Here is a 15,843-nt window from a genome sequence, read left to right as displayed (position 1 = left end):
GATGAGCTTGTATACCATCTTTTGTCTACAGCATAGGAGAGAGAACACGTGGTCTTTAGCCACTCTGCATCTGATTTATTTCCCTGAATGCTATGAACTCCATTGCTACTTTCCTAAAAATGACATGACTGTAGTCTTCTATATAGCCAACATTATACTCTATTATGTGTATGCACCAAATTTTCTTTAACCTGCTGTGCACGAAGTGATATTTAGGAAGATCCATTGCTTGATAACCCAGGGTGGGAAGGTGTCACTGTGACGTACAGACTTTTGACTACTCTTGGTTTGTTCTATTTTAGTTTTTTTTTTTTCTTAACCCTGGTATTAGTTAGAGCCTTACTGCTGGGAACAGACACCATGACCAAAGCAACTCGTAAAAGGACAACGTTTAGTTGGGGCTGGCTTACAGGTTCAGAGGTTCAGTCCATTATCATCAAGGTGGGAAACATAGCAGCATCCAGGCAGGCCTGGTACAGGAGGAGCTGAGAGTTCTACATCGTCATCGGAAGGCTGCTAGGAGAGGACTGTCTTACAGTCAGCCAGAATGAGGGTCTCAAAGTCCACTCCCACAGTGACACACTTCTTACTCCAACAAGGCCACACCCACTCCAACAAAGCTACAGCTCCAAATAGTGCCACTCCCTGGGCCAAACTTGTTCAAACCACCACAACCCTAGCAGTCAAATTACCCTTGGAAAGTGTACAGTAAGTGATAGAATGATCAAAGTAGGGCCCTTTTACTGGCTTCTATAATTTGATATATTAAAATAGTCTATAGAAAAAGCCATTCCATAGCAAACTGTCATACTTCATGAGACATTTAAAGATAGACACATGAAAGAACCACAATAATGTGGGTTGATGTCTATATGCAGGTGAGGGCAGGCACAAGATAAGGCAAGGTCCGTGATTGGGCAGTGAAAAAGAAAGGCAGGTTGAGAATTTTAGAGATGGGACAGAGAGTGTGGAGAGAGAAGGAGGGAAGATGGAGGCAGAGAAGGATGACCCAGATTCATGTGGCTTTAAATAGCCACAGGTAGCTAATAAACATCTTAGAAGGGACGGATAATTACAGGACAATTTGTCTTATCTAGGTGGGCAGTTTATATCAATGTCAATTGGTTCTGAGTTCATTGTGTGGACATTTTGTGGGGTGAGAATTTACTGATATAAAACTCAAGAGTTTTGATTTTACCACATTATAGGAATTCATGACAACTGATCTCAAGATGGGTGATTGCTACATGGGGCCTGTGTGGCAGGACCTGCTATGGTAAAGTCTGCTGAGATGAGAACACCCAGCTAGTGCTCTGTGGCCCACCGGTGACCGGCCTAGCATGGGATGAAAAATCCTTTTTTAATATTTCCTGCTACACAATAAAGACAGAAAGGAATGCCGCTGTGATCCACAAAGAGCTCTACTATATCTTAATACAGTTTCTGTAGACTTGTTTAGCACTTAAAGAATCTTTTCATGGTTCACAGGTGTTCTGTGCTATGAGTGATAGCCAGGTTGATAATGCTGACATACTAAATGAGCTACCCCAGGCCTTCTCATTTTGTAAATGATGGAATAAACATTACAATTAAAGTTTCAGGGTGCCTAAATTATTCATGCCCATCACATTTGTAAACAACAGCCTGTAGTTGTAACTGCAAGTCTACCTGTGCACATTAAAATACTCTTGTGTGATTTTTCTAAGTCTGTATAGCTTCTGCTGGGCCAAGGAAATGATGCTGCACTTTGTCAGGCTCAATACTGTCTGGTACCACATTGTGTGTCACTCAGATAGGGACTATGTGTATAATAGCACTCTCATAAAATTAAAACAAAGCAGAAAATCCCCATAACCTCCCTAAGTGTTGCCATAACCATCCTAATGTCACGGTACAGTTCAGTGCTCACACATTGGGTGGTGAAAGAATTGTAATCAGACCTGTTTTCTTGTCAAATGATATAGAAGTACAGCATGAGTCATTAGATATGTCAGATAATTCTTTTTAACAACAACAATAATAGTAAAACATCTGCGATGGTTAATTTTCACAGTCAGTCCTGCCAACTTTCATTTGGCAAAAATATCTAGAAGATTAAGGAAGCACCCTGTTACTATCATGGCATGTCCAGTGGTGATTAGACTGCAAGGGTTCTGGCCAACCGAATGGATCCATCCCTTGATGGATTCTCAGGAGGGTATCATCATTGGTGGGTGGTGAAAAGCAGGAGGGGGAGTGTGATGGAGGGAAATGGGTCACAGCAAGAATAGCTCCGGGGCTAAATCACACTCTGACGCACCCCTTTCAGTCCTGCATCCCATCTCCCACCCGAAACGCAGTGAAACTTCTGGAACATGAGCACAATACGTCTTCCCTTCAGTTATTTATGTCAGATACTTTGTCAAAAATAAAAATAAAAATAAAATAGCAAAACCAGTAAATACAACAGCTGTGTTAGCGACACAAATATTTACTATACATGTGTACTTTGTTTTATTTAAAGTATACTCTCATGTTTAGAAAAAAATGTTGAATGGAATGAGAGTGTGGCCCAGTAAGAAAGCACTTACCTATGTACAAGGCTCCGACTTTAATCTCTAACGCACTAGAAAGGTTTTACTACAAATTAGTTTCTTGTGTTAATCAGAAACACTTTCCACTCCCATGTTTAATGGCTCTCCCGGCCATATCTCCTTCTCTTGTGCTTGACTTGGTTTCATCTTTTGTTCATCAGAACATCTGAGTGAACAAAACCCATGGCTCATATCAGTTAAAGGCTTTGGCCTAGAGGAAATTTTAATGGCAGTGGGAAAACCAGTGATGACCGTTGCTTGACAGGCACAGTTCATCGCACCATAGCAACAATTGTAAATCACAAGGGCAGAGTGACAGAGGTGACAAAGGATCTTCTTCACATAGTCAAGAAGGGCCTCTGTCTTGAAATGTGGAAAACGTCTATTGATACTGATTAAAAATCAATCATGGAGGTATATCCCTCTCAGCATCCTGATGGCCATAAACACATTTTTTAAAATCAAATATCAAAATGAGAAGCTGTAGTCAAGTATGACACTACATTCACAGCTAGTCCTGGGTAGTTTGAATGTAATCAAGAATTACTATTCCTCAGATAATCTGAGGAATGGGACTTCAAGTCCTGATATTAAGACATGTAGAAAATTTGGAAACTCTAGATAAGCAGATTGTGGAGGGGAATTATTTGCCTGTCAATAACAGCTTCTTGTTCTGGAAATGGGTGCCTGAAAAGACTTTTATCCAGAGAAGAAGGCTTGTCAAGACTTAAAGCTTTTAAACACCAGGTAATACTCTTGCTTGGGGTCAATATCTCTGGCTACTCATTGAAACCTTTTGCGATATGTGTCACTGAGAGACTATAGTGCCTTCGGACCCAGTAATCACAGTGCACTGCAATTGGCTTTTGTTATCTGTTTAACATGAGACCTATTAGAAGCCATAGATGACCTAGTTCCTCATCCCAGATGCTCTCTGAGTTACTGTGCCAGAGAAATGACAAAATACTTTCAGAATTTTTGTTCAACATATTGATAGGATTCTAGCACATCCTCTCCTAATTTGTGATCCCAATCCCAACATGGATATGATTTTTACCCTCCCAAATTATCACCCCTTTCGTGACAGGGTTACTCTGTGTAGTCCTTGTTTTGGAGCTCACTATACAATCCAAACTGGCTATGATCTCTCATGACACCCAGTCAAAAACCCCTTCCTTGAACCAACCAAGGAATGAAGGATTGACTTCAGCATTCCTACTTCATAAAAAGGATTTTTGCCTGGTTCTTGTTTGAACTAAAGAAGAGACTCCAATGGTATGGAAGACATTCTGGGAGGATCATAATAACTACGGATTTTCTAAGAACCTGGCTTGGGTTTGGGGTAATGTCACCAAGGATCATATGAAGAGTGTCTATAGTAAGAATCCCAGCAAGTTTATCCATGATTTCAGTGAGTAACTAAGCATGAGGCAGTTAAAGAAACCAACAAGGCTGTGCTGAGATGTCAAAAGATGGAAAGAGGTTGTGGATGAGAATGCTGCCAAGTAGCTCCTAGTGGTGCCAGAGAGGAACTGACTAATGGGGAGGAGTTATTGGCATAGTGTGGGAACATAAAGAAGTCTAAGAAGCAAGGAAAAGAACACCTGAAAAGAAAAGAACGTCAGTCAAAGATTTCAGTGACAGCATAGCCAAGGCCCAAGACCTTAACAGATTATCTAAAAAGTTTAAATCACGTACCCTCAACATCACAAATTTCTATTTAACGGAGAAGAAGGTTCTTGTTCTAATTACTGTTTACAAGCAAATCTAGGTCAAAGGAAAGAAACCAAGCCAGCCACCAAGAACACATTTCTGAAACGGTACCAAGAACACATTTCTGAGATGGCATGCTTCCTCATACAGCCTCTGGAGGTGTTCAGGAAGAAGCATTCTTATCCGTGGGGACAGCAGCTCCCTGTGCACATCCTCCCTGACACCTTCACGTGAAGAAATGGAAGGCAGTGGTGCTGACAGTCTAGCATATGTAGGCTCAGGACAATGTATGTTTATAGATGCCTTAGTTTTTAACAAAAAGTTAAAAGTCAATGAAAACATTAAAAATAAACTGTATAGGAAGGTATTGAAGAGAGGAAATAGAAGGTCTGGGGGTAGAGACAGGCTTGCAATCGGTGCTGTCCAGAAGGGTGAGTGCAAGTTCAATGACTGCTTGGTTTACAGACTTCAGTCAAGGCCAACATCAGCAGTTTACTGAGACTCTATTTCAAAACAAAAAACGAAAACAGCATAATGGAAACATAGGTCAATGGCAGAACATTTGCTTATCAGGCCTGATCTTCAATCCCAGGCAAGGAGGGAAGGAAGGAAGGAAGAGATGGAGGGAAAGGAGAGAGGGAGGAGGGGAAAGAAAATACTTTATGTAGCTGTGCACTGTTTGTACTTAAGTATCAGTGCAGAATTCAAAAGGCTGAGCAACTTTAAAAGTTTATAAGGTAAAAACATGACAGCAAATTCATGATTTTATTATTGACCAAAGGATAAATGTTTCACAGTCAAAATATTTATAATGTCTATGTGACCTACAGTGTGGACAGAAGTGCCAGGACCTTCCCACCTACCCACAGGTTGCTCTCTGACGCACCAGGAGCAGTGCCCTATGCTGTACATTTCATTCACAGTAAGTATTCCAAACAGACTATGACTTTATTATCCTTTCTATCTTCCACATGTTGGCATATGTTTTCACATACAATTTCACATGTGTTACAATCAGCTGCAGTGTTCGGTACATTACCATGGAGGACAATAGGCCATTCCATGTTGCCGAGGTTTGTAATAGGGTATACCATTCACGTTGTAAGTATACACTCTACGATGTTCACAGAACACTGCCTAACACCTTACATTCAAGAGTGCACCCACATGATTGACACACGGCTCGATTTCCAACTAAAGAAACTAGAATACCTCAGAGGCAAAAATCTGACCTCCCTCTGGCTCAATTCTTCTTCTAAGAGACTTAGGAAAAACAAAACTCTTCTTTCTCAAGATAAAGTGTGGAAAGAAGGACCTCTCCCCTGAAGCAAACTGGAACAAGGCTCAGAGATGTACTCGGAAGAGGGAGCACAAAGATTGCTGACGGCCAAAGCCAGTGGACACGTGCGAGAAAACAGGGTTTCCAGATACAACAGCAGGGCAGATGCACGCATGAACTCATAACGTTCATTAGCAGCATGCAGAAGGCCTGTACAAGTTCAAGCCAGACAGAATCCCAGCATAGAAGAGGGGAGGGGAGTACCGAGTCCCATCTGTAGCTGAGGAGGTATTGCCATTTGATTGTCGCTGGGGAGATTTGGGAAACCATTTTTCTTTACTGGTGCGACTTCTGCCTGTGTGAGTATTTGCACTGAGGCAGCCTTAGAGAAATTTAACCACTCCAGGGAGAATTACAAGTCAATAATCTCTTTTTCTTTTTAAATTCATCGGTTTACATACTTACTGCTAATGTATCTTAAAGTACTCCCCCGATACAATCTTTCCTATACAATGTGGAAATACCAGATACATATTCTCCTAGAAGTTTGGTCTATTCCAATATGTACTTATGGCTATATTGTCTTTATTTTTGAAATATCACTTCAAACCATTCTAAGAAGTAAGGGATTCCTTAACCTTTTTATTTTGTTGGGACCCATTTTTCTGAATATTCAGTTTCTCTCCTGTCGCTCTGTCTTTGTCTCTCTTTGTATCTCTTTCTCTGTCTCTGTGTGTCTCTTGGTGTCTATCACTGTCTCTCTTCGTGTGTGTGTGTGTGTGTGTGTGTGTGTGTGTGTGTGTAATCTCTACAGGGCACACCTTCCAATAAACTCACAAGAAAAGATAGATATTGGTTAACCCCCTCAAAGCTTTTTCTATTTTTAACTGAGAGATAGTTTAGCTGAGTATGGAATTTTTAAGCAGCAGGCCATTTCTCTAAAAGCTTTTCAGACATTTTCACATTGCCTTCAGCTTTTAGTCTTGCTATGAAGAAGTGATCCATTTAAATTTTCGATTCTTTATATAAAATATAAACTGTTCTTTTTTAAAACGACAAAATTCATACCCCCATGTTCTCTGGAAGTTCTTAATTCTGAGCCTTCACATCACCAATCATATGCATTCATCACATGCTTCCAGTCTAGAAACCCACGAGAACGGATTTTTGTGGGGCAGTGGATGGTGCCAGGAAACTTGGTAAGATTGAGCAGGTTGGAAGCCCCGGAACCCAGAGTGGATGGTAGGAGCTTCTTCTGCTTCCAACCAGGCCCCTGTCATGTGATCACAGTCTCTACATAGGAATGCGATCTATGGTCACATAGAACAAAGTTTTTCATGCTAATGAGTTATCTAGAGGTCATGAAGATTTAGCTTCTCTTCCTGGCCATTCCTTCCAGCAAGAGGTTGACCCTAGGAGGGGCATGCACTCATTTTCTGTGATGAACAATCAGTAAATGGTATCAAGAACAGCTGTGGGGAACATGGAGAAAGCCTTCCTCTACAGAGTCATGCTGCCAAAATCTCCCACAGAAGACTCCTCTGTGTTCCTAGACTCACTACCACTGACCTAAGTCTGAGTCGCCCATTCCCCATTCCCCAACCCCTGGTTCACCCTCAGACCGAAGGCCTCTTCTATTCTCAGCTCCTCCACAACTTCCAGCAGTGTCTGGGTGTCCAGGAGTCTGAGAAACTCTGGCCCAGATCTGTAGACCCCATCCTCCAGTCCCAACTCCTCTGTGAGGTTTCCAGCAGCGACTGGATTCCTGGTAGTTAGGGAACCACAGCTTCAACCTCCCACATCCAAGACTGTGTTTTCCCACCCTTGAGTGGTATATCAGCACTATCCTTGAGCTCAGCACCCGACGATGGCACAGAGTAAATGCAGTCTAGCATCCAGCATTTTGCCTGCCCATGCAGGGGCATTCCCACAGCCGGACAGTGGAACAAACCGTGAAACCACAGATTTTGAGTTATTTTATGATTATTTTCTTCCTTTTGGTTTTTCTTTTCAGTTTGTACTTTTTTTTTTAAGTCTTGGTATCATTTACATTGGATCCCAAGAATGTATTTCTAATTTTCTATGTTCTATTATAATTTTTCTTTTTGCCATTTTATTCAGCTTTTAAGATCATTTTTCCAACTTGATATTTCATTCCCACTATTAAAGAACTGTTCATGTTCCTTGTATTTCTTGTGGCTATTTGTTTTTGTTGTTGTTGTTGTTGTTGTTAGTTATTGTTACTGTTGCTGTTATGATAGGATCTTAATTGTAGCCCAGAATGCCTTGAAACAATGTAGCCCATGCTCACTTTGAACCAACATTTTTCCACTTTAGCCTCCTGGGTGCACATTACAGGTAGGCACCACCATACCCCAGCATTTGTTCTTATCTCATGCATACAATTTAATCAGCCTTCAATTGGTGTGGTGAAGGAGGCTTGAAGAAATGACCATGCAAACTGAAACCATAAAAACTACTTTTTATGGGAAACCTTTTTCATATACTAAAAACTCTCATACTATCAATTACAAGTGTAAAGGGAAATAGAATTCTAAAACTAATATGTAGTTGGTATGCTGTAACTTAAAACATTAAAAAAATATTATGATTTCTTTCTTGGCACAGAACTTGCTGTCCTTTCTTGATATAACTCAGAATGCTTTTCTTTACTATGTTTTGGTAAATTAAGGAATTTTCTAAATGTGTATCACTTTCCAATCATTCATGTTTTGTGCTTTTAATTTTATGAAATCTCTACATAAATCCCGTGCAGTATCATTACCAGTATCCCATCCTCTGAGACACTTTATCTTTTCCATAACAACCATTTCATCCATATGCAATTTTTTTTAAATCACATCTATGTCCTTGGAATGATAGCATCAAGAAGGCCAAGATTTTATATCAGCAAAATGGGAAATAATAAATCTATCTCTATCTTTTTGAAGTAATTTATTTTTGCCAAAGTACTGTGTTATTACGAATATAAAACAGACTAAGACACCGTGTAACATGAGAACTGCCCTTACATGTAATTTCTCAAAGGGCATCAAGGATGGTATTTGAACTGTTCTTTTGATGATATTAAACTGAAATCATATACATATACATATGTATATATATATATGTAGAGAGAGAGAGAGAGAGAGAGAGAGAGAGAGAGAGAGAGAGATCTCCTACTTACTATTTTTTTCCATTTGGCTATTTACTTGTGATTTGTTCCTTTCTCTGCTTTTTTATATTAGATATTTGATCACCTTATATATAAGAGTGGGACACTGGAAATTCATGTACAGAGCTTACTACAGTGGGATTAAGACGTAGATGTTCTAGACATAAGGCCTGAAAGTCTCATCTTTGGGAGACAGACTAGTGTAATAGACCTGTCATCCCAGCTACTCTGGAGGCTGAGAACAGAGGGTTCTAAGTTCAAGGCTAGCCTGTGGAATTTATCAAATGTTTCATGCTCAACCACCCTAGAATCAGTCTCCTGATCTTTAAAAAAAAAATCATTTGAAGCAGTCATGTTCTACAGAGATTATTCTTCATACCTTGCTACCTGTCTCTCTGGTGCTGGATGAAGAAAGAAAGTCCTCGAAGCTGTATGCACATCCATTCCCCATTCCCTACAACATTTATTCCGTTAGCTACCGTCATTCTCTCCCACATATGCCCAGAGACCTTCTGTTTCAATCTCTGCAGAGAGTAAAGCTTTGGTGTTCTCCTTACGGAGTGGACAGTCAAACCACCAGCTATTCTTAAGGTGTGTGTGCGTGTGTGTGTGTGTGTGTGTGTGTGTGTGTGTGTGTGTGTGTGTCTTTGGGTTTTTGTTTGGGGAAACAAGGTCTCATTATGTAGCCCAAGCTAACCTGAAACTTCCTATTGCAGCCAATACTGGCCCCAAACGTGAACCTTCAGCCTGCCTCTTAAAGGCTGGTATAACAAGGTTTTGCCACCACACCTGAGCTTCATTTACTGTAATTTGACCCCATCTTCATCCTTTTTCCACACAAGTGTGCTAACAATCAAGGCTTATGGTGAGGAGGGGCACTGATAACTCTAAATGTGTAAATGTCATTGATTTTTGGTTGCCTTTTGCTGGTTGAAGAGTTAGTGCTTTCTCAGTCCTCTAACCACCTGACTGTCTGCTTCCTACTTTTCTAAATTCAATTAGTATGTTTCTCATCATTTCGTCCTTTTGTATAAAGATGTTCAAAGTAAAAACTTTGAGATCATTTTGGTGAAGCTTTGAAAGAGAAAATTTTCAATGTATGTGGTCATTTCACTATTTTTCATTCTAAAGCCTTTTATCTGATGTGGGTGTGTACATTTATGTATATATGCACACATGCTTATGTACATACACATATTTAATATACAAATATCACATATACATGCATACATACACATATACTTCTATATATGTGTATTTATAAAATATATAATATATAAATTATTACTTTTCAATACCTGAAGCTCTTGACCAATTCAAACCAATATATGTTAAGCTAATAAAGGTATACTTTTTTTTGCTTCTTTTCTTGGATTTAGTAGTTTCAGAAAGTAAAGTTGGGTTTTTTTTTCTGTTACTTTTTTCTCTAATAACGTCTTAAGTTCTGTCATCGATTTTTATATGTTTTTGTATCAGTACTGTGTAACGTAAATGATAAATATTGTAAAGACATTTTGTGTAAGTGATTCATAACACGTTCTTGAGGCGGCTTCTGTGCAGTTATCCAACTGCATCTCCTGGCGTTTTTAATAACCTTCTTAATATTTTCTGTCATCCCCATCTGTTTGGATTTAAGGTTGATTATCCAGACAAGCTGTGCTGCAAAGAGCCACCTGATCACTCCAGTGCATGTCATGCAGGTGTTAGACTGGTGACATTTTCAGGGAGGAAACATAAAACCACTCTTGCTACATTATCCCACTTCTCCCAGGTAGGTGGATTGCCCAGAACACTGGAAAATTAAGCGTAGACATAATCATAGAGAGTCACATCACTGGCTCTTTAAACCAGCTCAACTTAACCTGGTATAGATTCCCTAATGGGCAATTCTCTGACTCTATCCCTGGGGAAAATATATTGAGCATAGGCAAAGGTTAAGGCAGAGGAGTGCGCTGAGACTGGGAGACAGCCAATCAGATGAAGAGGGTCTAAAGCTCCAACGCCCGCGGGCGAGCAGCACCAAACCCAGCTGCTTAGTCTCCTTCAGTTGCGGATGAACAGCGCATACATGTTTGTTGCAAAGGCTTCTTACGTTGGCTGTAGCCACCACCGAGCAGTCCGGTATCTAAGAAGAGAGGGATAGATACCCAAGCAACTCATTCTGCATAGCAGCTGCCAAGACAACCCTCCCTGTGCTGGAATGTGCTCACTTGAAGGTATTGCTTCTTTTACATTAAGCCCCCCTGTGATTTTTTTTTTAAGAAAGACGCGGAGAAGGCTGATGCTGGGGAGACTTTCTGCTTTCTAGTAATGCTTTGTTCCTTCCCTGGCTAATCCCTGCTTTAAAATGCTTAACCTCTGGCTGAGGCTGTGCTAGGCAGAATAAAAGAGACACTTTCCATTGCCTAAGCGGACTGCACAGACCCTTTAATAGGACAGCCTCATTGTTAATGTTGCTATTGTTCTCAAGGTAAGCTGGTTAATAACGTTGCCTTCAACCCTCACATTCTGCTGCATTCATAACTAAGAATACAGGAGGGGACGGATGGGACTGTGTATCTTCAAGGTTGTTGAAATTTCTCTAATTGTCTACCAGCCTTTGAGACAAAAAGCTCCAAACTGCTGATCAAACATAGAGAAAGAATTTGGCTCATAATTGAATTCCTCTGTGCTTAGGATGCAAGGTTTATTTTTTTTTTTAAAAAAGACATACACACCACACACACACACACACACACACACACACACACCACCAACAGCAACAAAAACCACTTTTCAATCCTGCTTAATAATTAAGATGCCTTAATTATCATCTATTACTGAGTGCAATCATCTAAAAGTCATCAGCATATGAGGGGCCCTTGTTTTAGCTGCCAAGGTAATTGGAAGGATAATTCAATATGCTCGAGAGTAACAAAAGACCCCTGAGAAATACACGCATCGGATGAGGCATGGAGCTGCTTCACCGAGCATGTATTTCTCTGAGTGTGTCCTCTCTTTTGTCTCTGGTCCCATTAGTTATGTTAGCAGAAATAGGTAACATAGGGACTTCCATGGTGTCCCCTGCACGTAAAATCACGCGACCATTTCTGCTATGCATTATACAGTGCTTAATCTATGCCTAAGGTGTAAAATTGTCGATCCTGTGGAAGGTTTCACTGGTTAAACTCTGCGTTAGCCTCCCTGGGACATTTGAAGTCACACATCAGCAGGTTGTGAATGGTGGTCTGAGAGAGAGAGTAGAATCTGTTTTTGCAGAGAAGGAACAGAGATGCCAAGAATGCTCTGCTGCTTTTGTAGTTGTCGCTATAAAAGCATGATACACTGAAAATATAATCCTCACAACAAATGGCCAGGGAAGTGATATGGCATCTTTGTAGCGTTAATTATTATTATTTTTTTAGATGTTAAAGCATTGGTAGAGTTTCTAACTTTCCAAATCTAGTGGTATTTTATTACATTTTATTCGTTTAATTATTGTCTGTGGAACTGAGTGTACTTAACTGTGTAAAGTTATCAATTATGCTATTATGTCAGTCTTGGGCATTTCAGGCTGCTCTATTCAAATGTGACTGGTTCTACTTACCAGTGTGACGATCAAGTCAAACTAGTATTTAGCGCTAATATTCTTTTTAAAAAGATCACTGCTTAATAGTCATGAGCCATACAACTAGTGATAAGACTGCACAAATTTAAACTCTAATTTGTAACATTAAAAAAAATCAGCTGTGAAGTAAAATAAGATTATTTTTCCCGTGTGGGGAAATCTAACTTCTTTCTACCTTTAAAGGACATTGCTTTTGAGAAGGCAAAGTAAAAAATTAACTAACTGGATGCCCACAGGGAGTCCACTAACTGTGAGGAGTGGCAATGGGGCCTGGCATGTGGTCATACACCAGCTCACATAAGGTCGGCATCCGGTACTTGGCCATGAGTAAAGTTGTACGTGGGATGGCATAAGTCTATTCCTGCTAATGGGAAAAAAACAATGGAAAAGAAAAGCAGGAAGTAATCCTAGAGAGATGAAGGAACAAGACATCCCCCAAGAGCCATTAAAGGAAAGAAATTAGAGGGGTAGCCTTGACACCAGAAAGTCCCACTTCCTGTGTAAACTGGGGAAGAGGACAGGGAACCAGTCTTACTTCACTGTCTTATGAGAATTATAAGAAACCCACATAAGGATACATAGTTCTTGTAAATGAAATGAGGACGTTATTATGAGGACGTCAGAGCAGGTTGACTTTCATTCATTGGCAGTGACAAAATCCTTCCTTTGAGAACCCCTATATTTCCCCTTGGAAGAGATGGTCTTCTCCAGGGAAGAGTCCCCTACTTGGTTGTCAGCTGTGAGACCATGCAGATACAGGAGGCAGTATATGGACTGAGCAGGTTGCATTTACATATCCAGGAGTCTATGTATCTGTCTATACGGATAAAAAAGAGGTCATGAGTTGGAGAGAGATGGGGGTGGATGCATGGGGGGGGGGGTCTGAGAGAGAGAGGGAGGGGAAAGGAGGAAATGATTTAATTATATTACAATTTTAAAAAATGACTATAGAAATTTCTCCCTTAGAAGAGGAACTTAGTCCAGTGGAGACTTTAGAAAGTTCTGTAGTGTCTCTTTACCTGTCCTCACCCCATCCCCCCAGTTCTCTTGCTTTTCTCACAGAACACCAAACTTCTACCAGCTGAGAACATTACTTTCAGTAGGATGCTCTTGAGTCCTATTTAAATGCAAAATGCCTCCGAGAAAGAAAACAATAAGTTGTTATTACCCCGGCTGTGTTTTGTAAGAACCTGAGAGGGGTCGCCTCCCAGACATTGCTGAGTAAGTGACAAAGTTCTAAGAAGGAACAATGGGATACCAGGTGAAAGGAAACAAAAGAGAAAAGCTACCAGAGGAGCAGGCTGTGGTAAACATATCCCATGATGCCCAGGTACCAGTAGGTAACTACAAAGGAGCTGGGTTGTGGGTCCAAAGTAACATCAAAATCCCAGGTAGGCAGCAATGTTGGAGAAAAGCATGACATACATGGTTTTTGGTTTGTTTTTCTTCCTCTTGGTCACCTATAAGGATATTTGTCACTTCCTGACATTTGTAGCAGGAACTGACTACTAGCACAAGGAAAGGGAACTTCAGTTTAAGAGACAAAGTAGACGTTTCATTTTGTTCTTATACTAACTTTTGTCAAAGGGCATGTAAGGGGACACTGGGAAGAACGATGTCTGTGAAAAAGAGCTCTGGTCCTGTGCAAGCTAGACTCCAATCACAACAGAGAGCAATACGGCCCCACAGCCAGGATGATGACCTTCCAACTTGGCTGTCTCATCTACCCTTCATTTTCAAGGTTACTCCTGAATGATGTATTTATGAAAAGATAAAGAGAGGGAGATATGTTCTATAGAGGTGTGGTGAGGTATGGGGGAAGGGGATGCCTCTGCAAGCCCATACTGAGACATCCATTCCCCTGAGGGACCAGCCACACGATGGTATGGTATAAAACGGAGTTTATTCAGGGCATGGGGAGGGGAGTTAAGAACTAACACTATATGTCTCTTTATTCATATCCAACTTAATGTTAATTCTGCTCACTCCCTCATATATGAGAGTGATCTGATTTAGAGAAGTCCATATTATAATTGACAGTGCAAAGGACTCTATGTGAAGGAACACCACAAAAAGCTATGTTAGCTTTTTCTCTTCTAGTATTCATGACAGTATGCTGACTTATTTTTATAATTTTTACTTCCTTAACCTATTGGAGTTCTTCCAAGGGAAAAAAATTCCATGCTTTCAAATCTACCACTGTCACTTAGGACATAATCCATTTTATTGAAGGCATTAACACCATTCCTTTCTGGAGATTCGAATGGCTACATTAACACTGAACTACCTCCCACCAAAGTTACATGAAAAATAAAGTGACCCCATAATAAACTATGGAGCCAGACACAATGGTGTACCTCCATTATCCCAGTACACAGAAAGCGGAGGATCACTCACCCACAGCCAGCTTGGGTTACATATAGAAACTCAGTCTAAAAGAACATTTAAATCTGTAAGTCAGGGAAAAAGCTATTTTGGTTCAATAGCACTCAACCACCTCAGGTGACTCTGTCCTGGCATCCTCATGGTCTCACACATGCCCCAGAATTGAGCTGATCCCCACGCAAATCTGATCCATGAATTCACAACTGTAAAGCACTGGGTCGGTCTCATCTGTGTAGGGGCCAAATCCAGAATGAGCATTGGTGGAAAGGATTGCTAAGACCAGGTCAAAGGGATGCCAGAAATGTCTTCCACCTCCTGGAAGGTGGAGATTAGCTTCTAACATTAGTGGAGAGAACAGACTGCGTCATTAGCTGAGCAATAAATTGGACCTCTAGAGTCAGATGAAGATGGCCATTGACCCTATGCAATACCAGAGAACATACAAAGGTATTTCCAAGCTTTCTATGAGCAACCCCTTTCCATGCCCTTACAGGAACATGAACTCGTGTCTCCTCATGACATTGTTGTATGGACTATGGACCAAGCCAAGTGCATGTTTACTGTAATATGTCCAAAGGGGTGACGTGATGCTCATACCTGTTAACTACCAGCCTGTAATAAAATCCCTTTCAGGCAGGTGATAGAAAACAACAAAGCTCTTTTCTTGGACTGCTACCAAAGTTTGACTTGTTTTGTTTAGGATGATGTCAGTGAGGATCATTTGAAGATAGAATCTAGGTTTATGACCTGGGAGTCAGTCAGTCTAAGATTCCTTCCACCCCCTGACCCCCCACTTTAAATGCTTTCAGTGGCATTTTCCTCTCAGCAGACACAAAGGAAACCTCTCAATGTGTTCAACTGTTCCATTTGTATTCAGTTCACAGAGACACTCACATTCTCCTTTTTACCCAATACCAGAGAACAGACATAGTCACTCGCTGTTGACACAGGTCATAGCACAGTGTCTCAAGTGTCCCTCAAAAGCCTATTTAATCTATTCCTAGAGAAACAATAGATTATGTTGGTAAAGAAGAACCTCAATTAGTAAAGATATATTTGTCAAAAATTAGCAGTACTGGGACTACAGGATTGGCAAGTTTATGAACACAGG

The 15,843-nt window shown here is 40.6% G+C and overlaps 1 protein-coding gene across 2 annotated transcripts in view; it reads left to right on the top strand.

The window, feature by feature from the left end:
• Positions 1-10,724: 10,724 nt before the first annotated feature.
• Sorbs2 (sorbin and SH3 domain containing 2) overlaps positions 10,725-15,843 on the top strand; it is a 313,506-nt gene continuing 308,387 nt past the window's right edge. Inside the window, exon 1 of one of the 2 annotated variants that reach the window (XM_039094137.2) lies at positions 10,725-10,956. The gene's annotated coding sequence lies outside the window, so the exon portion shown is untranslated. The remainder of the gene's footprint in view (positions 10,957-15,843) is intronic. The other variant, XM_063275002.1, reaches the window with a different exon arrangement.

The sequence above is a fragment of the Rattus norvegicus genome, chromosome 16 (genome assembly GCF_036323735.1).
Source record: "Rattus norvegicus strain BN/NHsdMcwi chromosome 16, GRCr8, whole genome shotgun sequence".
Lineage (NCBI taxonomy): Eukaryota > Metazoa > Chordata > Mammalia > Rodentia > Muridae > Rattus > Rattus norvegicus.
This window is presented reverse-complemented; position numbering and strand designations above follow the sequence as displayed.